The 26,579-nt window shown below is 47.8% G+C and overlaps 1 protein-coding gene across 4 annotated transcripts in view; it reads left to right on the top strand.

Annotated features, from left to right (window-relative positions):
* The first annotated feature begins 718 nt into the window (after positions 1–718).
* LIMD1 (LIM domains containing 1) overlaps positions 719–26,579 on the top strand; it is a 141,212-nt gene continuing 115,351 nt past the window's right edge. Inside the window, exons 1-2 of one of the 4 annotated variants that reach the window (XM_033930181.1) lie at positions 719–986; positions 1,717–1,783. The gene's annotated coding sequence lies outside the window, so the exon portion shown is untranslated. Of the gene's footprint in view, positions 1,023–1,069; positions 1,251–1,319; positions 1,593–1,716; positions 1,784–26,579 lie in introns of those variants that run through there. The other 3 variants (XM_033930183.1, XM_033930184.1, XM_033930185.1) reach the window with 3 other exon arrangements.

Here is a 26,579-nt window from a genome sequence, read left to right as displayed (position 1 = left end):
TCTTCTGGCGGTCCACAGCACACAAAAAATCCTTCTCCTGCATCAAAGCGCAAAAGAGTCAATCTTCTTTCTGTGTGTCCAGCTTTCACATCCTTGACTACTGAGGAAATGAGTGCCTGGACAAGTCTGATCTTCGTTTGGAGTATTATTTACTTGCCTTTGAATATGACATGAAGGGCACCCAAAAGTAGCACAGCTCGTGGGCATTAAATCACTAGCCTACGATTAGCACAGAAAACCCACGCACTCGCGCGATCACATCATGAGGAAACATGGTAAAAAAAACCATGATTTGCAGGATTCTCAGGATCTCCAGGATGTAGGGCAGACCACCTTAAGAATGGAATGCTCTTTTTTAATGACAGCAACAGGTTGTCTTTCAGTGGGGAATTTCTAGGTAAAGTCCCGCCCCCTGTGATGCAGTTCTATTCTTCTGTAGGTGGGCTTGGCAAAGGACAATGATGTCAACAAAAGGGGAGGGGACTTCCTGCAGAATGACAGAAAATCAGTCCACACAGTTAGTGCAACTTGCAGAGCTAAATAGTGGAAGCTGCTGCAGGGAGTGATTGTGAGGGACTGAAAGAGGAATAAAATACAATCAATAGGTTCCAGAAAGAATAAATAAAAATAGCAGGGACAGTGGCAGGAAACATCCACATTGTAGAGAGACCATGAGTTAAAGAATGCAGTGGTGTGCCAACATCTGCACAAACTCTCCTGGCGCTAGATGCTGCTGTTGTGCAGGACATTGGCCCATCGCTCCCTCCCCGGGGCTCCTATTCAGCTAACTGTAGCCGAGCTGCTGCTTCCTGTTTACCAGCAGTTCCCCTTCCAGCCAGAGAAGCCTCAGGTCGAGCCCCGTTGTCAGCGATCCTCCGTCCGGTGTCCGGGGAACAGGGCAGGCCGCCGCCGCCCCCCCCTTTCTCGCGGGTCCTGATTGCGGGGAGCAAGTGAGGTCCGGAAAGCCCGCGCCGGAATCAGGGAAGGTCGGAATCGCGCTTTGCCTTCTGAAAGGAGCTCAGGTTAAAAGGGGAAAGTTCACTTACCCACCCACCCCCTTTGCCGAGGGGGTGAGGCGGATCCGATTTGCCCAAGTTGTCTGCGGAACTGGCGGACTGGCACTGGGGATTCGGGGTGAAGTGGAGTGGCACCCGAAAGGGATCCGGAGTGACGTCGGGAAGGGGGGTTGGCGGAGCTGCACGGTCCGGAGCGATAGCTGGACGGGGCTCAAGGACTGTTGCTTTTCTTAGGTAAACCGAGGCGATGGGTAGGAACCGAGACGTGCGCCGCCAGTGCCCTGCAGACATCATTCTCCAGCTTTGCCATTCTTGATTTGCTGCCAGACGACTCTTCCCAGTTCCTACCTGTCTCTCTCTCTCTCCCCCACCCCACTATGTTACACAGTATTTGCTGCAACGAAATGACTCGTCCATGCTGTGTAATGCTGACATATGGCAGCAGATCGGGTCAGGCTCTATTTCTGGCCGGGGCCACGTTCCAGTTGCAGCAGATCCGGCGGGAACCTGTATTGGGGAGTTCTCTGAACCTTCTCTCTCATTTCACTTACCACCCATTGGGAATTCAAGGATTTTGTTAGTTGCTGTTTTCTGTCCACAGAGTCCCTTTTACATGATGTTTACCCCTGCATATATATATATATATATATTTTTTTTTTAAATTTTTTTTAATTAATTAATTAATTTTTTCTTATTGTAGATCTTGTTATCTCCTTTCATCTTTCCTTGGAGGATCACCCCCTTCAGGATGTGGGAATCGCTTTCAGGTATGGTGGATTCCATTTTCCTTCTTAACACTGAGGAATTCAACTGCATGAATTTTAAACGAATGTATTTTGCTGCCAGGATTCCTGGTGTTGGGAAGGGGTAAAACGCGGACCTCGCGGATCTAAAACCGCTCGTCCTTAAAAATCTGAGGTCCGTGCCACTTGTAGTTTCTGGCTCTGGCAGACCTCGATGACAATTGAGCTCTGACGGATCCGTCTCAGCATAGGGAGGGAAAAGTATTAGGATCCGTCAGCGCTAAAATGTCATAGAGGTCTGCCAGAGCCAGAGACTAAAAGTGGCGCGGACCTCAGATTTTTAAATTTACTGAAAACAAACAACAGTAACCAATGTGATACAGAACATGAATGAGAATGGACAGCGCCCAGAAAGAAAGTCAGGTTTAAGCAGACCCCCATAGGCAGGGTGGGATAGGGATATAGCAAGCACAACCATCTCTCACTTTCTTTTACCAGGAAACCGGTTTAAAGGATTTGTTTTAGAGCCGCTCCAGCACTAGTCTCTGGCTCTGACAGACCTCTATGACAGACCTCTATGACATTTTAGTGTTGACGGATCCTAATACTTTTCAGTCCCTCTGCTGAAATGGATTCGTCAGAGCTAAATTGTCATCCAGGTCTGTCAGAGCCAGAAACTAAAAGTGCACGGACCTCAGATTTTTAAGGACCTGCGGTTTTAGATCCGCGAAGTCGGCGTTTTACCCCTTCCTCCTGGTGTTTGCTTTTAAAATGTTTAAGATTACCAGATTTTGTCTTTTTTATTTTTTTAAAGGACATGACCCCCAGCCCCGCCCCTACACAAACTTCTTTCCCGAGCTTGGGGGCTGCATCTGTAGATCCTTCTATCATGCGACGTGATGATGTCACATTGCTTTCGCAAGTGCTCGGAGGCCCTCCAGATGCGGCACAAGCTTGGGGCTTCTGGACAAACTGACGGGTTTTGGAGATCTCCCCGGGCATCCGTACAGTCCTCTAATAAGAGGACGTGTCCAGGAAACCCTGACATCTGGTAACCCTAAAAATGCTCCTACCTGGCAGGTGCAGAAATGCCAGGTCATTTGCCAGGCTGGTGACATTTTAGCTAGTCTTGGTTTTACATCCCAAAGCAGTGTGGGATTTGTAGTGCCTGATCGTGCCCATTGAAATCAGTGCTGCAAGTTCCAGAATGCACAAAGATTGGGCGGTCAGAAATCTAGGCCTGTCCCAGAATCTCCAGCCTGGAACTGAGTAATTGGGCATCTCTGCAGGTGCCAGTAGTACTACTGATTGGTAACTTTAAGTGCAGACAGCTTCTTAATCCTGCTCGGTTTCTGTACAAGGAGAGTGAAGTGTCGAACACTGGATGTTTTCTTTCTGTAGCTGGGAGTCGTCTAGCTTTCAGCTGACACGGGTAGAATGTTTAAAACCTTAAACCCGTAATCAGTATTTTGGCTGATCAGGGCTTGGTTTTCAGTTACTGTATACTTAGATCTTTCTAAAGCAGGAGACAGGTCAAGGGTAGTCACCCTCTTTAATCATCCCTCGAAACAGACATAACAGGAGTCACAGCATTAGCTCTGAAAGGGCGGCTCTATAAGAGAGCACCTGCTAGGAGCCTTTTCTATAAGGCACGTAGGTAGGGTTACCAGATGTTTTGGAAAACCTGGACATGTCCTCTTTTTAGAAGACATGTTATAGGGGAAAACACCCTTCAGGGATTTAAGACAAGGTTGGATAAGTTCCTACTGGAACAGAACATACGCAAGTAAGGCTAGACTCAAATAGGGCACTGGTCTTTGACCTAAGGGCCGCCGCATGAGCTGACTGCTGGGCACGATGGACCACTGGTCGGACCCAGCAGCGGCAAATCTTATGTTCTTATGTTTTGGAAGTCCCTGAGCATGCGTGGATGTGACGTGATGATGTTACACCCAAGCGCACATGTGTGTGATGTCTTCGCGTCACATGCACTTATGCTCAGAGGCCCTCCAGACGCAGCTCAGATTCAGGGAAGAAGAGATGAGGTTTGCGTGAGGTGGGGCCCCATGTCCTCTTTTTTTTTTTTTTAAATGAAGAAATCTGGTAACCCTACACATAGGCATCTGCATTATTTTACAGAATGTTAGCCTATCTGGGATATATGTACTTAAAAGCGAGGCACAAGTAGTTGAAGCTGGCATAAATGCTCATGCCTAAGTGTTAGAGATACACATGTAACATACCATGTTCTATAAGTGATGTGCTTAAGTGGGAGCCACACCCATACATACACCAGAACATTTTCTTGTTTTTTGTGTTTGTTTATTGTTTTATTGTTTATTGTTTAATTAGTTTTTTGATTAAACGCTTTATCGATTCTGCAAAGCGTTGTACAAAGCATAAAATGACATTTCAACAAACAAAATTACGATTAAAACATACTTTCAAAAAAAGAACTGTAGGACAAACTACTACACATACTAGGTTATTAAGAACGAACGAACAGAAGACACATGAAGGAAAGAGGGAAGAAATACAATCGCTATAGTAAATGAGAGAGACATTAAGGGTAAACACAAAAGGGCAGGAGTTAATAGAAGAGAAAAAAAAAAAAAGACTAAAATAACTTTAGTTAAAATCCGTTTAAAAAAAAAAAATAATAAAACTTCAGTTAAAAGCATCTTTAAAAAGGAAACATTTTAAGTTGCTTTTGAACGTTTTTAAAGTTTTTTCGGTTTTTAAATAAAGCGGAAGAGCGTTCCAAATCGTAAGAGCAGTTACAGAGAAAATGGAGGTTCGGCGTGTTTGGGATATTTTTAAAAATTTGTTTTGAGCGGTGCACCCTCTTCTTAAAGAGAGTGCGCTACGGAGGGAATAAACGGTGCCCTAAAAATTCAGCGCTCAGCGCTGGCCTCTATAGGGAGTGTGCCTTGTATACAATAGCATTTAGTGCGGATCTTGGGTCTAACTTTTGGGCGCTGGACTTACGCCTGCTGAAATCCGGTGTAAGTGCCAGTGCCCAGGCTAGGTGCGTGCAACTTTTAAGAACGCCCTTTACGCCCATAGCCATGCTCCCTTTTCAGATGCCTGCCATGAAAGTTTGGCACCGTGCCATATAGAATGACATGCATCCAGATGCTTGTGCAAATTTTAATGGGTGCCAATTAACATCAATAATTGATTAACACCTAATTATGGTGGCTCAAAGCCTATTAGCCAATTTATTTGCACGCGCATCTCAAAAGCGTGCCCAACTTTGGACACTCATACTGCTCCTTCTTTCTCATAGGGTAAGCCTACTCAATGCTTTGTGCATGTGCAATAGTTTGTGTAATGCTCCCCCTTTTGGGAAAAGAGGGTACACCATGTAAGAAGAGGTAGACGGCATTCATTTCAAATGACAGCCCATCTCTATTGCAAATATACGCTATATAAGTTGCGTGTGTGTTTGCAGTATAGAACTTAGGCAGATTTGGTGCACTTACAGCCATTATTCTATACATTTACACGCATAATCAATGTGTAATTGTTAGTGCCTATTTTATAGAATTGCCTTTTGAGAGACCAGCTGGCAGTGGCCTCAGGTTCAGGGTGGACAAAAAGATCAATGGGATGTGTAACCCCTCATTTTCCCTCTCCAGTAGGGTTACCAGATTTTGCCCTCAAAGAAAGAGGATGTGTTGCCTTGCCCCATTCCGCTCTGGCCCCACCCTTTTCCACCCACAGCCACGCCCCATTCCACCCATAGTCCTGCCCCCCAAACTTAGCCCCACACAAACCCCCGTCTCTTCAGGGCCGTGTTTGGAGGGCATCTTTGCATGCGTGGATCCAACGCAATGCCATCACATGCGCAGATGCCCTCCAGATGCAGCCCCGAGCTCAGTGGTTTTCAAAATCCGGAGAAAGTGCCGGGTTTTTGAAAACCTGGTCTGGACACCTAAAAAGAGAACATGTCCAGGTAAATCTGGACATTGGTAACCTTACTCTCCAAGCTCTCTGCCCTTACAGCTCTGGCTCTCTCAGAACTCTCTCAGCAGCAGTACAGGACTGAATCCAGCCCTCTGCTTATTGCTTGTGCTTCACACTTCTAAAGGGCGGGAGGGGGGTAGTGCGATGCTTTTACTGTTCCTTCACTACCCGTAACCATACCTGTGTTTTTATGCAAATGTTGATGTCTCTTCCTCTAACTGACAGCCACTGATACAGTTCTGTGCGCTGTATGCAACCCTAATGCAAACCCTAATGGTCACATTCCTTGACCCGCTTATCATCCTCCACATTCCTGTGTCAGACATCCATAGGCATTTTTTACCCTGTAGTTTGGTGGCATTACCTACAAAAAGAAGACATCCTATCTCCATTTTCTTTATGCACTGGCTGAGCACCCACAGAAGGAAGTTTAGTGTAGAAGGCAGCTGACAAGTTTCACTTTATACCTTGACTGTTATCAACAGATGTGGTGGTTTCAGTCTACTGTACAAATCTTGCAGTTTAGATTTTTTAGCATTTGGATTTTAAGGGCACAGTATTTTCTTTATCAAAACCTAACGTATAAGAATTGCCATACTGGGACAGATCGAAGGTCCATCAAGCCCAGTATCCTGTTTCAAACAGTGGCCAAACCCAGGCCACAAGTAACTAGCTACTGTAGGTTCCAAGTAGATTTTAAGCCCTTTGATATGTTCAGTTTTTAAAATAAGTATCACAGAATTCTTGAGTAATTAAAAAAATTAATAGAAAACTAAACAGAAAATGCCCAGAACTATAACAGACGGTAGCCAATTTTGTATTTTGCAGTTACTGCGTTCTTCATGCATTCACAGACAGTATCTGTGAGGTGCAGCTTTGCATGGGCAAAAAAAAAAAAAAAGTTTTCAAGTTGCAAGGTGGCTAAACCAAAACAGCTGCTTTTCCAAGCAGAAAAGCTGCCGTTTCCAGGAAGGCAGAACTTGTGTGTGCCAGCTAAGGAGTCACACAGACATGCTAAGCCAATGAAAAGGTTGGATAAGTTCCTACAGGAACAGAACATATGCAGGTAAGCTAGACTCAAATAGGGCACTGGTCTTTGACCAGAGGGCCGCCGTGTGAGCGGACTGCTGGGCACGATGGACCACTGGTCTGACCCATCAGCATATCTTATGTTCATATGTGTACAAATGCAGCATGCCACACTCAGCCCACAGCCTAGGCAGTGTGTGTGTGTGCGTGCGTGCGTGTACATACGTTCCAGGCTACAGATATTTCCTGTGTAAGTGCAGAGATCAGCTTTTTAACAATGTCCATAAACACCCTCAAGTGCTAAAAGGCTTAAGCTCAGTGTCATAAGCGCAAATAATATAAATAGAAATATTATAATGCCACAGCATATGTTTCTTCTGTACATGGAAGGTCCTGAAGGTGGAAGTGCCTGAAACATTTTTTCTTAAATTCAGTTCATGATTAAAATCATTATCACATGCTTCAGGTGTGTTTTGCTATGGCGGTGATGTCTGTTGTTGAGGTGTGTATATCTGTCTGTCCATGCATCTGTTTGAAATGTGCATGTGTAGTTAGGGTTACCATGAGCCTGAGAAAACTCGGACATTTCCTTTTTAAATGGGGGGATCTGTTTGGGTTTAGCCAGCCCACCCAGTTTGGCAGGGCTGGCAGGTGCTTCTATTTTAAAATCACTATGTGCTTTAACCTGTTCTGTTGCTTATGTTTCATTAAGGGCTCCTTTTACTAAGGTGCGTTAGGGTCTTAACACGCGGAATAGCGAGCACTAAATTGCCGTGCGCAGTAGACCTTAACGCCAGCATTGAGCTGGCGTTATTCTAGAAGCATACCGCACGGTGTAGCGCGTGGTAATTTCGTGCGTGCGCTAAAAATGCTAGCGTACCTTAGTAAAAGGAACCTTAAGTGTACACAGGCTGTATCCAATATATATAAAAAAATAATTTATTACATTACATTGCATTAGTGATTTCAATTCCGCCATTACCTTACGGTTCAAGGCGGATTACATAATGTGTTATCTGGACATTTCCCGTGGTATTATGGAGTGGAGCGGATTGCTATTGGGGATTGAGATGATTCTTGCTGTGTTAATTTGTCTTTAAGGATTTCTTGAATAGCAGGGTTTTTATTTCTTTTCTGAAGGTTTTGTAGTCTGGGGTCGTGATCAGTAAATTGGAGTGTTGGTAGTCTAGTTTTGCTGCTTAAGTGGCCAGGAGGCCGTCGTACATTTTTTTCGTTTGACATTTCTGATTGGAGGGTGTGTGAATGGAGTGTGGGTTCTCCTATGTCTGGTTGTGGTTGTTTGGATTAGTCGGTTGTTCAAGTAGGCTGGGCAGTCTCCGTTTATGGTCTTAAATAGTAGACAGTAGAATTAGAATAGTATTCTTGCTTGTATTGGGAGCCAGTGTGAATCGAGGTAAGCCGCTGTGATGTAGTCGTGTTTCCTCAATGAGTAGATAAGTCTCAGAGCTGTGTTTTGTACTGTTTGTAGTTTTTTTTATCATTGTTGTGGGGCAGGGAAGATAGAGGATGTTGCAGTAGTCTAGAACATTGTTCTTCAGCCACCGGTCCATGGACCAGTGCCGGTCCACAGAAATTTCCTGCCGGACCACAGGGCCAGCACGTGCATCAGGCCAAAACAGTGTTCTTCAACCACCAGTCCACGGTGCGATCAATGCGGAGTTATCTTCGAGCCAGCTCCCTCTTCCTAACTGATTCAGTGCACAAAGCCATGGGCAGTGGCTCTTATGGGCATCCTGCGCCTGAACTGGAAGCCTTCTCTCTGACGTTGCAACGTCAGAGGGAAGGCTTCCAGATGAGGCACGGGACGTGCAAGGTGCAATTAGTACTATTATGGGGGCGGGGTCTGGGGTGGAGATTATGGGGGCGGGGTCTGGCCCACGACTTAGCCCAGTGTTCTTCAACCACCAGTGCACGGACCGATGCCGGTCCACAAAATAATTCTTTTATTTCTGCTGGTCCATAGGTGTAAAAAGGTTGAAAAACACTGGCCTAGAAGACCCAGGACTAGGGACTGGACCAAGAACTGGAATTGTTTTCTGTCGAAGAATTTTCAAACTCTCCTTAGGTTTCTCATGACTGCGAATGATTTCTGTATTGTTTTGTTGATAGCCTCTGTCTATCAGCATTCCCAGAAGTTTTAGAGTGGGTTGAATGGGGTATGCGATTAAGTTTATTACTAGGTTTGTTATGGTTGGGATTTTGTTATTTTTGAGGAGGATTAATTTTGTTATGTCAGGATTCAGTTTCAGTCTAACTGATTTTAGTTAAATTATTTTTTTTTATATATATATTGGATATAGCCTGTGTACAATTAGAATACTGATTTATAAGCACAGGGAAGTTTGAATAATTTACTCCCCATTGTTTGGTTTTATGTTTCATTAAGCAATAAGTCATTTTTGCACCTGTTTAAGTGGTTCAGCTAGACACACCTCAGGAGCGCAAAAGTTTAACTGCTCAGGAAACATTTGTACAATGATCAAGAACTTTGCTTTCTTGCCTGCAGGGACAGATGAGAGTCAGATACAGATACAACAGGTGCTTCCGGCCAGAGAGAGAATATGTAGATTCTTTTAACAGCGTGTGTAAATGCTTCAACAAAAGGTGCCAGCTTTTAGCCTGTGTCTATTTTCAGAGTGATGCTGGGAGGGAAGGCAGGATTTTTTCCGATTCAAACAGGCTAGCAATTGCAGACTAGCCTCAAAGCACTCCTGATGTTTATCTACAGCATACACCCTTTCACAACTTGAAATGGGGCTCGCAGGAAACATGATGGCTGACGGAACAGCCTAGTGATTAGAGACAGAAGTGATAAATAGTAGTAGTAGTAGTAAAAACTTGGAATGACCTTACTGAAATGACCAGGACGGAACCTAACTACACCATATTCCGGAAGAAACTGAAAACTCATCTGTTTAACACTTAAACACCTGTATCCTCTCTTCCCCCTCCACCCCTCACCCTCACCCTACCCCCTCCTACTCTCCTCTTCTCTTCTCCTTCCTCACCCCTCCTCTTTAAGTCGCCTTGAGCCTACCTAGGTATGAGCGACGCAGAAATAGAAGATTAGATTAGATTAGTAGATAGATTGTGAGCCCACCGGGACAGACAAGGAAAAATGCTTGAATACCTGAATAAATTCGTGGAAACCGTTCTGAGCTCCTCAGGGAGAACAGTATAGTATAGTATAGAACAGTGTGCCACAAACTAAATGCGAGGCCATGGCTGAAGGGCATCCCTCCATGTCTTTTATCGGAACTCTCGTCTCCCAAGCATGTTGACAAAGGTTTGGATTGTAAGCATGGACTTTCCATGCCAGTTGCCCCTCCCTGCCTTTTTTGGAAGCCCCATGCAACAGTGACACCATTTTCTGCACCTTGACTTCTGATCTCCCTGAGCCACTTCTGGCTACCACTGTCCTGTCGGTGACCTCTTACAGGTCCTGACGCTGGAAACGCGGCACGAGGGAGGGAAATTCATGAAAAAAAGGCATTCCTGGGTTTTGGAGCTGGATGTCAGCACTATAGTATTTTTATTTATGGGCTGTTGATTTTTCTGCCTGCTTTTTACAAGATCACACATGTGGTGTTCAAGCATGTAATTTGAAAGATGGTGTGGGTGTCGAGCCAGACAGACTGCATAGTTAATGGAGTGCCTTTTTATTGTGCATACTGGTTTGTTCAAGACCTATTCCCCCCCAAAAAAAATTCAAAAGTGAAATACAAACTTTAAATCCTCTGAAATAACATGATTAGCTAACCACAAATTAGGTTTTCTGAACATTAAAAAAATCCCTCAAACAGAAAAACACAAAGCCTCTGATCTTTCATTGATATCTCCTATGTTTGTTTTAAAGGCAGGTTAACATCCCCAGATCTTATAATATGGTCCTTGTCTGCTGCTGCATTTCACTGCTGGCAATGTGCAGCTACTAGGTGTGAAGTTCATGCCAATGGTTTCTGGATCTTTTTTTCATTCGGATGGTGTCCTGAACTTTAGAAAGACTGGCAAATGCAGGGACTCAGCTAGTATCATCAACCAACTTGGAAAGCTGGCATGATTAGTTAATGACTATCCAACTGACCTAACAAATAGGGACCTTTTTGACTAGCCTTGTCTAAGACAACCTCTGGGCCAATTCAGTCGAACAGTCCCAGACTCCATAAGAGTAGGTTTATACAGGCGGGCAAGCATCTACTTTTTAAATGACATACTCTTGTTTTTGTGGTTTAAGGCTAACTAAATCCAGTGAGCTAGCTTCTGATCCAGAGATGGAATTAGCTGTCTCGTACAATTTTGTGGGTGAGAAGGTATGATTCTAGGATGTGCTGTGGCAGTAGGGGCACTGGAACAGCCCATGTGGCTCCAGTCTGCAGAGGGCTAGGGATGCATCTCTGCAGGCATGCCACCCCACCTTTCCCATCCTCTGAACAGGAAATGGCAATGGATGGTGGAAGGGATGTGACATAGGCTCGGTCTGGGGTGATGACACAGTACTACCACAGTGTTTCAGGGATGCAATTACAGTAACATTATTGATTTAGGAGTAAATTCAAGCTGCCATAGTTTCAGTTTTCTTTTTCTGTAAGTAGTGCTTGAACAGAGACTGAAATAATCCTGTACTACAGGAAGTGTTGGAAGCCCTTGTGGTTAGCAGGGGTGGTGTTGTCTCCTACAAAGTGTGTGAGCTTGGGCTCTGCTGGCATCTGTACAACTTGTGAATCCAGCATGAGCTGTCACAAGAGGAGGGGACAAGCAGCTGCATATCAGTCCACATTCTCCTCCCCTGCAGATTTGAGTTGCATGGCAATACAGTGTCCTGTGCTACTGCAGAGAAGGAGAGCAGGGTTATGGAGTCGGTACACCAAACTTTTGATCCTAATTCCTGTTTCTCTCCTTATATTAGGCTTTAAATTTTTTATTCTGCATCTGAAATACTGGTAAATATAGCTTATATTTACCAGTTGTTTAAATCCTGGACAAAGATATATAAATATAACATGATAATTTTATCATTTGCTATAATAAAACCCTTAGCATGCATGCACACTTCAATCTCTGTGCGTCCGTGCTTCGTGATCCGTGCTTCCGTGTCGCCGCATGCGCAGTAGAAGCCTGAGGTGGTTTGCAACACATGCAGTGGTTTCCCCAGCAATGTTCCTGCCCCCAATCTCTGACGCCCGCTGACTTTCTGCCTTCTGACTATGCTACCGCTGCTGGGACGCCTCTTCTTGTCACCTCCGGACCAGCAGCGGCAGCAACCGCGATTTCATCAAGCAGCGGCAGGGCATTTGCTAGGCTGGCCCACTTCGATAATGCGAGGTGGGCCAGCCTAGCAAAAGCCTCAAGGCTGCCCGGCTTAGCGGATGCTTGACAGGGAGCAGGGAAGGAATAAGGGAGTACTACTGGACAGGGGGGAGGTAAAAGTAAGGGAGAAGGGCTACTGCTGGACAGGGGGAGGTAAAAGGAAGGTAGAAGGGCTACTGCTGGACAGGGGGAGCAGGAAAGGGGGCTGCTGGACAAGGGAGGTAAAAGGAAGGGAGAAGGGCTACTGCTGTTCAGAAGGAGCAGGGAAGGGGTGCTGCTGGACAGGGGGGTGAAAGAAAGAAAGACAGACAGACAGACAGGGGGCCAGGGAGAGAGACAGAAAGAAAAACAGGCAGGGGCAGGGAGAGAGACAGACATACAGAAAGAAAGAAATGCTTAAGTGTACACATCTATTCTAGCACCTGTTAATTTAACGGGGCTAATAAACTAGTCCTATATAATAAAACGTTAGCGGCGCATGCGCTTTTAAAAAAGCATGATCCCTGCCGCTGTGGTGTGTGATCCGTGGCCGTGTTCCATTTTAGAACCCGGCCAGTGATCACTCTGGCCACTCCCTTCCTCCCGCCCTCACTCACCAACCCGAAGCAAGCTCGAACACACCTCCCGCCCTCACCTCACCAACCCGAAGCAAGTTCGAACACACCTCCCGCCCTCGCTCACCGCTGCTGTTGCCGCCACTGATCCTCCTCTTCAGGGCAGCCTGTGATCGTGGCCGGCTTTGGCGGCCCTCATGGGCCGCTTTCCGGCCTCAGTGGCACGTTCCCTTTGACGCACGGGATCACGTTGGGGGGGGAGCATGCTTCCGGGTTGGGGAGCGGCCTGTGAGGTTCACTAGGGCCCGCCACAATGATCGCAGCCTGCTTTGAAGAGGAGCAGGCCAGAAGACGCCAGGATGGAGGGAGGGTAAGCAGGGGGATCAATACAGGGGGCCAGAGGGAGAGGGAAAGGGGGCTGCTTTGGGGGGAGGGGTGTGCTGGGGACAGACAGTTTTGCTCTGGGGGGAAGACAGAAGGGGCCATGGAGAGACAGGGAGAGGGAAAGGGGGCTGCTTTGGGGGAGGGGTGTGCTGGGGGAGACAGAAGGGTCCATGGAGAGATAGGGAGAGGGAAAGGGGGCTGCTTTGGGGGGGAGGTGTGCTGGGGACAGACAGTTTTGCTCTGGGGGGAAGACAGAAGGGGCCATGGAGAGACAGGAAGAGGGAAAGGGGGCTGCTTTGGGGGAGGGGTGTGCTGGGGGGAGACATAAGGGGCCATGGAGAGATAGGGAGAGGGAAAGGGGGCTGCTTTGGGTGGGAGGTATGTTGGGGACAGACAGATTTGCTCTGGGGGGAAGACAGAAGGGGCCATGGAGAGACAGGGAGAGGGAAAAGGGGGCTGCTTTGGGGGGAGGGGTGTGCTTAGGGCAAACAGCTTTGCTCTGGGGTGGAAGACAGAAGAGGGCCATGGAGAGACAGTTAGGGAGAGGGAAAGGGGGCTGCTTTGGGGGGAGGTGTGTGCTGGGGGCAGACAGCTTTGCTCGGGGGGGGGGGGGGGGAGACAGAAGGACACAGACAGCGGCCAAGGAGAGAGAGAGATAAAGAAACACAGACAGACAGACACATCTATTCTAGCACCTGTTAATGTAACGGGCTTAAAGACTAGTATATTATAATATTGTAAGCTTACATTTTGAAGTTGAAGTCAGAGTTTGTACAATTTTATTGACTGACTCCATGGTGCTGACTTTGGCACTATAGCCCTAGGGAAGAGGACAGAGCCTGACATGCTACTTCTCTACTGCTCCTCTTGCCATAATTGACATAGTCAAAGGAAGGGGTGTGGGTGGGGAGGGGGGTGGAGAGAGAGAAAGGGAAAGTATGCCAGCCGTATCTGCCTGAGTTGCACAGATTTCCTCATGTGCTAACTGGGTTCGTGGCAGTTAAAAGTTTGAGAAGCACTGTGCTAGTTGCAATGGTGTTCAAATGAGTTCAAATGATGTTCAAATGGTGTTCAAATGAGTTCAAAGAAGCGTGGGATGAACACAGAAGATTTAGAATCAGAAAATAATATTAAAGATTGAACTAGGCCAGTTACTGGGCAGACTTGTACGGTCTGTGTCTGTGCATGGCCGTTTGGAGGAGGATGGGCTGGAGTAAGTCTTAACAGAGATTTCGGCAGTTGGAACCCAAGCACAGTACCGGGTAAAGCTTTGGATTCTCGCCCAGAAATAGCTAAGAAGAAAAAAAAAAAAAAAAAAAAAAATTTAAATTGAATCAGGTTGGGCAGACTGGATGGACCATTCGGGTCTTTATCTGCCGTCATCTACTATGTTACTATATGTTACTATGGTGACTATTGGTAATCGCACGCAGTCTATGTGTGCAGGCTGCTACGTGGAATGAGCTTGAGACAGCAGACTGATTCTGTCGTCTCAACTGAAAGGATGACTGCATTAGGAGTAGGAGAGTTCTGAGTTTGTTTTTCCAGAATAGACATATTCAGCAAGTTAAGAAGAAAGCATTCTTGGTCCCCACCCTCATGTGCTGATATCTGCATCCATGGATGTTGTTGACTCAAGTCATAAGGCTGCAGTTCAAGTATCTAGGCAGTTGCTCCTTTCTGTACATTAGGAGATCACATTTCTGTATGTGAAGAGAGCTTAAAACACAACGTTGTGACTTCTCAGTGGTGTGCCAAAGAACTAAACTTAATTTCCTCTGCCGTTGCTGAAACATTAAGTTGCATATTGCATCAGATATATTCAAGTAATTGTGCTGAGGCAAGTCCTTTTATACGGAGGAGAGGGATCTCGTTGAAAGCTGCAGTACCGCCTGGAGACAGAAAGCATTTTTATTACTTCTTTTCCCACTTCAGAGAATGTTTTGTATATTCCTTCTGACTGTTGAGTTTGGCTTGTCATTTTTAATTTTATAAAATGTAATTCTTTTGTAATGGTGAGTTCCAGGAAAGTCTGAGTGTCTCCATTTTTTTTGGGTCCAGCATCTCTGTGATATCCATAACATATCCCCACCGCTACCACCTCATAAGCCTTTTGTATTGTAGTTTAGTAAGCAAGAACTTTATTCATGTATTTTCCAAGTTGACAGTCAGGAGAGGATCTGTGAGACCTCTCAGCGTAAGAGGACCTGTCCCCATGATGTAATAAGTGGAAGTTTTCTGAGTTGTGTTCCCATATTCGGCATAATGCTTACTGGTAATTTATCCTATTATGCAGCATTAATTGTACCAGATGTCCGGGAAACCTGAACGTGTCCACTTCTTAGAGTACTGTCCGGGTGCCTGGATGGATTTGCAAAACTCAACAGTTTATCTGGGTCTTGGAAGGCCCTGAGCTCGGGGCCACATCTGGAGGGTTTTTCGCATTCATGGACATCAACATGATAACATCACATGCATGCACACATGGGGTTGATGTCATCGTGTTGATGTCTGCTCAGGGGCTCTCCAGACGTGACCCCCGATCTCGAAGAAGGAGACAAGGTTTGTGTGGGGGTGGGTCACGGCAAGGTGTCCTTTTTTTTTTTAAAGAGAAAATCTGGTAACCCTAATTATGCGTGCATGACAGACTATAATGTAAGAGAGACTGAGCAGTAGTTCTCAATCTAGTCCTTAGGACATACTTAACGTATCAGGTTTTCAGGTTATCCACAGTGAACGAGCCTGAGATTCAATTGCATGAACTACCTCCATTGTATGCAGATCTATTCCATGCATATTCTTTGTGGGTGTCATAAAGATGTGACTGGCTGGCTGTGTCCGGGGACTGAGTTGAAAACTCCTGGATTAGAGGACATGATCAAGGGTGGACCGGGCCCCTGGATGAGAGATTGCCATGGAACACTAGGCAGCCCTCCACTCTGTGCCGTAGTATGGAACCAGTACCCCAGCCTATTGTAAAGGGGAAGTGCTGAGGGTGCAGTCTTTCATGTGAAGTTAAGTCAAGGTGCTTAAGTCTTCCTAGTCTTACTGAAAGTGCTCTAAGGTCATTTATCTGCAGTCTTATGGCTCCACATATAGAGTCATGGATTTGATACATCACTTTCCAGTGGTACAGCCAAATTGGGTTTACATATATTATATGCAGGTACATTCTTTGTCTGTAGAGGGCTCACAATCTAAAGGCTCCTTTTTTGAAGCCGCGTTAGTGGTTTAACACGCATAATAGCGCACACTAATTTGCCAGCTGTGCTAACCGCTACCGCCTCCTCTTGAGCAGGCGGTAGTTTTTCGGCTAGGGCGGGTTTTAGCGCGCGCTAAAACTGTGCGTGCGCTAAAGCCGCTAACGCGGCTTCGTAAAAAGAGCCCTAAGTTTTATACCTGGGGCAGTGTAGGATTAAGTGATTTGCCCAGGGTCATAAGGAGCTGTAAGCTCCCCTTTCTCACCATCAACATAGAAACAATCTGAGGAGGCACAGGAAAGGCAGTTCTTCTTAAACACTGTGCTGTATTATACAAATGCACTGATGGTACCATATTTCCAAGCGCCTTCATACTTAAGAGCTAAGGACCCTGGGGACTAATGCATTTAGTGGTATTTATGTGTTTATTTACTCGGAGCTGTTACTGCTGTGGCCAGCGCTGAAAACCGCACTTACAGTTTTATAGACGGTGGGGGTTAATGATGTCACTGACATTTGCTTTATATAAATTGTATTTCTTTTTAAATTCAAATATTTTATTGAAAATTTTGCATTTAGACAGAAACATAAGTAACAAACTGAAATAAAAAGAAATATGCAGTCAAACATAGGGAAGAACATGCACAAATTATACAAATAATTTTCTTTTGTTTCTCACTAGGGAAAAATAATGTATTGGATAAAGAGTTTCATTGGAGGCCAGATTTGTTTATATGCAACCCCCACCCCCACCATGAAATATTCTTTATATAATGGTTCCCTGCTTCTTATAAAGAAGCCTGTGATACAAGCAGGGTACTGAACTTCTGTTTGGGAATCGGGTAGCTTATTCTCCATGGCTAAGTGTAGATTTACTGTTCCTCTGAGAGTTTGATCAGTTAGGCCAGTGTCTCTCAAACTTTCTCTAGCCAGGGCACAGTAAAGGTAGTGGCCACGGGCTTGAGGCACCCAGAAGTGCGCGGATGTCGCTGTGATAACATCACACGTATGCATGACATCATCACGTCGATGTCCACGCATGCAGAGGCCCTCCAGATGGGCCCTGAGACGCCAGTAGGGGGTGCCAGCAGGGAAGAGAGAAGGAGAGGCACTGGCTCCAGCTGATTGCCTACAACAATGTTTCTCAACTACTTCAAGCTAAGTACCCCCTAAGTCTAACAAATATCAACTGAGTACCCCAATCACAGACCTCCCTAGGCCCACCCAAAGCTTTGACCCAGATCCCATCCCCTTTACTAATTGCAATGCAATTTTTTCTATTCATTTTCATATACACACAATATACACAGCAGATATAAATTCTCAAAACTGACACATTTCAATCACTATATTGAAAATAAAATCATTTTACCTATAATTAGCTTTAAAGGTGAGACTGGGAGGCCAGGGGGGAAGCTGGAGGACGCTAGAGAGAAGAGGAAACATGCAGGCCTTCAGCGAATCGGGCAGTGCTGGCGCCATACTGTGTAGGGAAGTCAGCTGGCAGGCGCCTCTCTTCCTCCTCAGTGTGCCGTGGCACACTAGGAATCTCAGAAGGCACACTAATGTGCCCCGGCACATAGTTTGAAATACACTGAATTAGGCTAAAAGCATGACAGTGTAGGATTTTTGTTGGTTTTTTTTAAAAGCAGTTTATCTGTGTAAATGGCTGCTGGCGTGGATAAAAATGCTATTAAAAATTGTTTGCTGGTCAACGTTTACAGATAAAGCATGTACTTTTCATCTGCATTCAGCGGAAATGTTCTCGGAGGTTGGGATTGTGTGTGTTGGAGGCTGGGGGTGTGTATTGCAACAATGTGTGTAATTATTTCATGTACAGTATTTGCATTTAGCTCACATCTCTTTATTGGTAACTCGAGGCAAGTTATATTCAGGTACAACAGGTAGTTTGTTGTCCCCCGAGGGGTAAAGACCCCTCTTTATTATCCTGCTGTATAATACATTTGGGTGTAATTTTATAGGAAACTTTATTACAGGATTCACTAAGCTCAATGAGAAACAGAGCTGGCATTGTTGTGGCTGGGAACATCAGTTGTTGATGGCTTCAGTAATGCTGGAGTTGGAGCCTGCTATCCCTAAGGGGTTGGTGCAAGTATGGTAGCCCCACTCCATCCCAGATCGCTTCATAAAAACGACGAATCCACCTTCTGCCCTGTCCCAATCCCTTTTTCAAATTCTACATCTACTCAACCCTGTGGTCTAGTAGGAGTAAAAGTGTCCCCTAGTCACTCCTGCCTTGGCAGTTCCAGAGCTGCCAAAGGGTCCAGCCCACTCAATGGGAGATTTAGGGTCCACCCCTAGCCCTGCCCATTGGTTTTGCCCAGAATTGCACATCACTCTGCCTGGCCCGCCCACTGTTCCACCTGGCCCCATCCATTGCTCTGCCCCAGCACAACCAATTGGTGGCCAGAGACAGAGTGGCCTCCCCAACCAGAGGCAGTAGGAAATGCTTCATAAAATGTCATCTCCTGCTGCTGGACGAGGAGACCACTCAGTGGGAGATCACAGCTCGGCCCATGGGAGTGTGGGAGATGACCCACTGAAAGTGGGAGACTTGGCAGGTCTGCAATTCCCTCTTCAAAAATGGCTATAAGAGGAGGAATATGAGGCCTTGGGTAAAAAACAAAACAAAAAAATTGGCAGCCATGAAAGAAGGCCTGCAGTACTTCAGCTGCATGGTTTTTCTTTCCACCATCCCCCACCCCAGAATTTTAAATGGTAGTAAGTCCGTAGGGTTACCATATGGCTCCAGAAAAAGGTGGATGGATTGAGACATCTTGGTTTTACTTCCATTGATTTCAATAGAAGTAAAGCCCAGATGTCCTCCTTACTTCCATTGCTTTCAGTAGAAGTAAAACCCAGATGTCTCAATCCGTCCTCCTTTTTCTGGAGCCACATGGTAACCCTAAGTAAGTGGGCAAAAGGCTCAGGGTCAATGTAGGTGAGTGCAACCCAAAAAGCAGATAGGAGATAATATATCATATACTCAGTTCCTGGAGCAAGAGGAAAAGCTGGACATGCTTTACAGATGAGCAGTTTTTATTTTCCCTTGGTCACTATGTGCATGTCTTGTAACAGACTGCCGGGAGAGGAAGGGTGAGTTTTCAGCTTAGCGAGCTGCCACAGTAAGCAGTTCATTTATCATTCTAATACCTGAGGTGAGCTGCATTTGGACAGAGTAGATATTTCCTGTCCCTGTCCCTGTCCCTTACAGTCAAAGGCTCTCATTTTCTAATCTTTGTTCACCAGATTTATGTTGCTTAATAACTAGGCCCCATTGAGATTAATGAGGCTTGTAACGTGCATTAGCTTGTGATAACATGCTGATTTTAGTTTAGTGAATAAGGTTACAGTACGGTTTTTCGTAGGAGAGACTGGAGAGGGCAGCGGGAGAGGCAGAAGAGAGCAGCCGGAGCGCTGGCGAGTGAAGGAAATCACTCGCTGTATGCTCCGACCGCCTCTTCCTGCACAAAGGTGAGTAGGGAGCAGGAGCAGTAGCGGCGGGGAGCAGCGGCGGGCAGCAGTCAGCCCGCATACTCCCAACAAGTGTATCATTTTAAAAAGGTTCACCGGGGTGGGGGGTGTTTAAAAAAAAGTTACATTCGCTTCATAAGACGCACTGAAATTTCCACCCATTCTTCCAACCCATGCCATCTCTTTGCCATGTTGAACTCCCTCCTCAAAGTGTCCCCTCCTCCGACCCCTCCTCTCTTTACTCAGATGATGGTTGAATTTTTCCATGACAAGATTCACAAGATCACCCTTGAATTTGCTGCAAGGTCATATCCTTCTCCCCTTTTCACCATCAATTCTCCTGACCTTCCAGCTCCCATCATCCCTTCTTCCTTCACCCAAACAAATCAGGAAGAACCCGCACATCCTCCCTCTCCTGATCCACCTCCCTTTGCCCTTCCTCCAACTCCCGCCGACTTTATTTCCTTCTCTGAAATCATGGCCTACTACATGCTCCTCAGACCCTATTCCCACCCTCTTCTTGACCCTATCTCACATACTGTTATCCCTGCAATTTGTCATATTCTCAATCTATCCATTTCCACTGCTGCTGTTCCTGATGCCTTCAAACATGCGGTTGTTAAACCGCTTCTCAAAAAACCCTCTCTGGACCCTACCTGCTCCTTGAACTATCGCCCTGTCTCCCTTCTTCTCTTCCTATCCAAGCTACTTGAGTGTGCTGCCTTGCCTTCTTTTCATCTCGACAGACTCTTGATCCTCTACAGTATGGCTTTCACCCCTCATATTCCACAGAGACTGCCCTTACCAAAGTCTGCAGTGACCTGTTCCTGGCCAGATCTAAGAGCCTTTACTCTATCCTCATCCTGCTTGACCTGTCTGCTGTGTTTGGTACTGTTAATCACTGCTTACTCCTTGATACGCTGTCCTTGCTTGGATTCCAAAAATCTGTCCTCTGCTGGTTTGCTTCCTACCTCTCCCATCACACCTTTAGGTGGGTCCTCCTCTGCTGCTATCCCACTAGTGGTTGGTTAGGACCTCTTCCCTCAGTGCCTCCCATGGCTTCCAGTATCACCTATATGTTGAACCCAGATCTACTTCTCTACACCCAAGATTTCACCTAAAGTTCAAGAAAATGTTTCAACCTGAGGTGATATTGCTGCCTGGATGTCCTGCCACCACCTGAAACTAAACATGTCCAAGACTGAACTTCTGCTCTTTCCTCCTAAACCCTCTGCTCCTCTCCCAACATTCTCCATCTCTGTAAACAATAGTTATCGTTCCTGTCTCCTCTGCTCTTAACCTTGGAGTCATCTTCGACTGTAACCTCTCATTTTCTACCCACATCCAACAGACTGCTAAAGCCTGTCACTTCTATCTCTACAACATCACCAAAATTTACCACTTCCTCTCTGAGCACACTACCTGGACCCTCGCCCACATTCTCGTAACCTCAATGCTTAGACTACTGCAATCTACTTCTAAAAGGTTTCCCGCTGAACCACCTCCCCCCTGCAATCTGTACAAAATTCTGCTGCATGACTTATCTTCTGCCAGCCTCGCTACACTCGTTTCACCCCTCTATTCAAATCACTTCACTGGCTCCCTATCCGCCTTTGCATACAGTTCAAATTCCTATTACTATCCTTCAAGTGTGTTCATTCTGTAGCTCCTCAGTTTTTCTCCTCTCTTGTCTCTCCTTTAACATCACCACGAGAATTCTGTTCCTCAGACAAATTGTTTTTATTTGTACTCTTCTCTTCCACTTCCCAATTCCAGACTTCGTTCCTTTCATCTCGCCACCCCATATGCCTAGAATAAACTACCCGTCCACCACACCTTCCCTTCCCTCGTTCAAAAGAAGGCTGAAAACCCATCTTTTTGAGACAGCTTTCAGCTCATAACACTAATCCCCTCTGCCCTCTGCTTACCATCCTAGAGAGCAGTTTAACCATCCCCTCTAACTGTAACATCCTACCCTGGCATTCTGTTTTGATTATTTAGATTGTAAGCTCATTCAAGCAGGGACTGTCTCCTTTGTGACTCTGTACAGCGCTGCGTATGTCTGGTAGCAATCTAGAAATAATTTAGCATTGTTGAAAACAAAGGCCAGTCCCAAGTATGTGGAAACGAATGCCATGACCGTTTCATGTGCAGGAGTAAAACTGTGGAATGGCATAGGAGTTCATTCAGAAAATTGCTGAAAATGCAATTATTTGTTGATGCATTTCTTTGAGCATTTGACCTATTGTAAGGATTGAATCTCTTTGCTTTAGCTTTTATCTGTTCTGACCTGTTTCAATATTTTATGTATGTAATTTTATAGTAAACTGTTTTGGAATAAAACGGTATAGAAATTTTTAAAATAAATAAATTTATCCCAGGACAAGCAGGCATGATATTCTCACATGTGGGTGATGTTATCTACGGAGCCCCGATGCGGAAGCATTTTCAAGCAAACTTGATTGAAGATTTAAGTTTGCTCTGCTGCTCCACGCATGCGTGCCTTCCTGCTCCACTAGGGGGTGCATCCCCTCGTGGTCTCCAGTTCAAAATTTTCCGCTGAGCCTAGAAGTCGTGTTTCTTCAGGCTCTGCCCCAACTGCCTTCTAGCACCGTGATTTTTTCTTATTTTTCTCAATTAAGTCGCTGTGCGAGAATTTTTTCTTGTTTCAACTTGTTCCTGCTTCGTTTTTGACCGACCCGAGCCGCGGCCAGTTTCGATTCTATGTCCCAGCCTTTGACCGGCTTTAAAACGTGCACCCGGTGCGAGCGGCTTCTTTCCATCACAGACCCGCATCGCCGGTGCATCCTCTGCCTGGGGGCCGCTCATCCAACCGACTCCTGCCCCCAGTGTGCAACTTTCCAGAACCGGGCCCTCCGCCGAAGAAAAGCCCGCATGGCGGATCTCTTCGCCGCCGACCAACCCTCTACCTCTGCCTCGAGGTCGGCCCCGGCCTCGGCCCCGGCCTTGACCTCGGCCCCCAATACCTCGGCATCGCCTCGAGACTCGAATCCGAAGTCCTCGGGACAGCAGAAAGCCTCGGCTCTGGGTAAGTCCCCTCTTCCCTCTTCAGGTTCCGTTACAGCGAAGAAGCCAGCCTCGGGGACACCGGCGACGCATGGCGGAAGTCCCATGCTCACAGCCCTGGCGAAGCCCTCCAAGCCTTCGGGCCGTGCCTCCACCACACGGGAATACTCTGATACGAGGTCGCCCCCGGTGGAGCGCACCGAGGCAGTGGACATGCCCTCGATGCTGTCCGTGCCCGTTTTCCAGGACCTACTCCGAGCGATGATCTCATCGGAGCTGTCCGCTGCAATGGCCCATCTACAACCGGCCTCGACCTCGACCCTGCATGTGCCAGACCAGCCTGAGCCTCGTGTCGAGCCACCTCGGGGAAAAGCGCGCAAGCTTCACCGCATCCCATCCTCCTCGGACTCCTCGCCGAGACACCCGAGGCGCTCTCCCTCCACAGACCGCCGCGGGGCAAAACATCGTGCTAAAACGACAGAAACCTCGAACCGCCGTACCTCCAAGAAGGCCCGGGGTTCCCCCACTCTACGAGGCCGTTCACCTACACCTCGTACGGGACCGCTGAGGGTGGCGGAGCTATCATTCTCCAACCCGCGCATCCTCCGAACTCCCCCTCGGACCGGGGCTCCGATCCGAGGTTTCAGGCTTTCACCGAGGGAGTCCGGGTCGAGGTCACTGATTCGACATCGATCGGTACCCCGAACCCCGGCATCGTCTCCGAGGGGCTCCTCGAGACGTCGGAGATTCACGACCCCGGAACACTTTCACAGTGCTTCCCCGGTCTCAGAGCGTGGATCAGAGCAGGAGCCTCGATACTTGAGGGAAGCCTCCCCATCCTTCTCCACCCGACGGAGGTCTCGTTCACCAACCCCGCACGGGGCCTCGGGAACATCCCGCCTATCCTTCTCTCGCTTTGTCCAGGACATGGGCCACGCTTTGGACTTGGACCTCCAGTCCGACTCCAGATACTCTGAGGAGTACCTAGCGGAGCTGGATATGCCATCACTGCCCAGAGAGTCCCTTCGCTTACCGCCTAACCCGGTACTCCAACAGGCTTTCTTCAGGAACCTGGAGACCCCCTATATGGTCACAGCAGTACCCTCCAAAATGGAGGCTAAGTACCGTATAGTACCCTTCCCGGGATTCGAACAACCGCAGCTCTCCCACCAGTCGCTGTTAGTAGAATCCTCCTTGAAAAAGGCTCACCCCTCCAGGGTCTCAGCGGCGGTCCCCCCAGGCCAAGAAGGCCGAACCCTAGACAAGTTCGGCAGGAGACTATATCAAAATGCGATGATGGCCTCTAGGGTGCAAAGCTACACTTTCACCTTCACATCTTACCTCAAACACCTCATTGGACTACTGAGAGCCTTTGAGACTGACTTACCGGCCTCTCGCCAAGGAGCGTTTAGCCTGCTTTCAGAGTCCCTCTCCAACCTACGCCTCCATCTATTCCACGCGGCCTACGATGACTTCGAACTCTCCTCCAGAGAGGCAGCCTTTGCTATCGCCATGCGCCGACTAGCTTGGCTGCGCCTGGTCGACATGGACCCCAACTTACAGGACCGGTTGGCTAACCTCCCCTGCGTGGGTAAAGAACTGTTCGATGACACTATCGAGGCGGCTACAAAACGCCTCTCCAAAAACGAATGCTCGTTTGCCTCCCTCGTGCGGCAAAAGCCTAAACCGCCCGCGTCCAGGCCGTTCAGGGCCCCTCCGCGCCGCTACCCACAAAAATCCACTCCTGCCTTCTCGCGGCCTCCGCCCAGGCATCCGCAAGCCCACCATCGGGCTCTGCCCAAGTCCCAACCGCCTGCGACTACCAAACCATCCCCGTCCTTTTGACGGGATACTCGGAAGGGGGCGGGCCCCCTCCGCCATAGTCCCAGGCCTCCTTCCCATCGGGGGTCGCCTCAAAGTCTTTTACCCTCGCTGGGAACAAATCACGTTGGACGCATGGGTCCTTGGCGTGATCTCATCAGGATACTCTCTCAACTTTCGGGCCATTCCTCCAGACAACCCCCCAAGGAATTGCCCTCCCAACCGGACGCAGCTACCCCTACTCCTCTCTGAAGCTCGAGATCTGCTTCACCTGAGAGCAGTGGAGGAGGTTCCCCCCGGCCAACGGGGGAAGGGCTTCTACTCCCGTTACTTCCTGGTACCGAAAAAAACGGGAGACCTTCGCCCAATACTAGACTTGAGATGCCTCAACAAATTTCTGGTACGGGAAAAATTTCGGATGCTTTCCCTACCGACCCTCTACCCCCTGATCGACGAGGGCGACTGGCTCTGCTCCCTCGATCTGAAGGAGGCGTACACACATGTTCCAGTGCACCCCGCTCACCGCAAGTTCTTGCGTTTTCAGGTGGGAGACCTGCACCTGCAATACCGAGTCCTCCCCTTCGGCCTAGCATCGTCACCTCGGGTCTTCACCAAGTGCCTCGTGGTGGTCGCAGCTACCTTACGCTCCCAAGGTCTTCAGGTATTCCCCTACCTGGACGACTGGCTGATCAAAGCCCCGTCCAGGGAAGGGGTTATCTCAGCGTCCCAACAGACTATTATCTACCTACAGAGTCTGGGGTTCGAGATAAACTTCCCAAAATCCCAACTACGCCCCTCGCAGTCCCTACAATTAATCGGGGCAACGCTGGACACGGTTCGCCTCCGTTCCTTCCTCCCCCCTCCGCGTCTAGAGGTGTTAGTAAGTCTGAGCCGAAGGATCTCACTGCTGACCTCGGTATCAGCTCGACAGATGATGACTCTCCTGGGCCACATGGCCTCCACCGTCCATGTCACACCCTTTGCCCGTCTCCATCTGAGAATCCCTCAATGGACCCTGGCCTCTCAATGGCGTCAAGACCGGGACCCGATCGATCGTCCCGTGACAGCGACTCCTTCCTTGCAACGATCGCTCCGCTGGTGGGCCGACTCTTCAAATCTTTCCAAAGGTTTGCTCTTCCTCGCCCCTCCTCACAGCAAGGTACTCACCACGGACTCGTCAGAGTACGCTTGGGGAGCCCACCTGGACGGCCTCCGCACCCAGGGGATGTGGTCAGCAGAAGACCGCCGCTGTCACATCAACGTGCTAGAGCTCCGGGCCATCTATCTCGCAGCTGTAGCTTTTCAACATCTGCTTCACGACCGGGTGGTCCTCATCCGAACCGACAACCAGGTAGCAATGTACTACGTAAACAAACAAGGGGGGACAGGATCTTGGTCCCTCTGTCGGGAAGCCATGCGCCTCTGGAAATGGGCAATCTCCAACAACACCTTCCTTCGAGCGGTGTACATACAAGGAGAACAAAACTGTCTGGCAGACAGACTCAGCCGCCTCCTCCAGCCACACGAGTGGTCACTGCACTCTCAGACCCTACAACAGGTGTTCGAAAAGTGGGGGACGCCTCAAATAGATCTGTTCGCATCCCCCCACAATCACAAACTGCCCCTCTTCTGCTCCCGGATACACTCCCCGGACCGACTCGAGGCCGACGCCTTCCTCCTCGACTGGGAGGGAAGATTTCTGTACGCGTTTCCGCCGTTTCCTCTGATCCTGCGGACGCTGGTCCACCTGAAAACAGTGAAAGCCACCCTGATCCTGATTGCTCCTCGCTGGCCACGCCAGCCTTGGTTTTCCCTTCTACTTCAACTCAGTGTCAGAGATCCACTGCCTCTGCCTCGGTTTCCCTCTCTACTATCACAGAGTCAGGGTTCGCTGTTACATCCCAATCTTCAATCTCTTCATCTGAATGCTTGGTTTCTTTCCCCCTGACTTCTCTCCCCGTGTCTCAATCAGTCAAGGAGATATTGGAGGCCTCTAGAAAGACCTCGACGAGA

The sequence above is a fragment of the Geotrypetes seraphini genome, chromosome 2, assembly GCF_902459505.1.
Source record: "Geotrypetes seraphini chromosome 2, aGeoSer1.1, whole genome shotgun sequence".
NCBI lineage: Eukaryota > Metazoa > Chordata > Amphibia > Gymnophiona > Dermophiidae > Geotrypetes > Geotrypetes seraphini.
The sequence above is the reverse complement of the archived record's forward strand: the minus strand, read 5'-3'. Positions and strand labels throughout refer to the sequence as shown.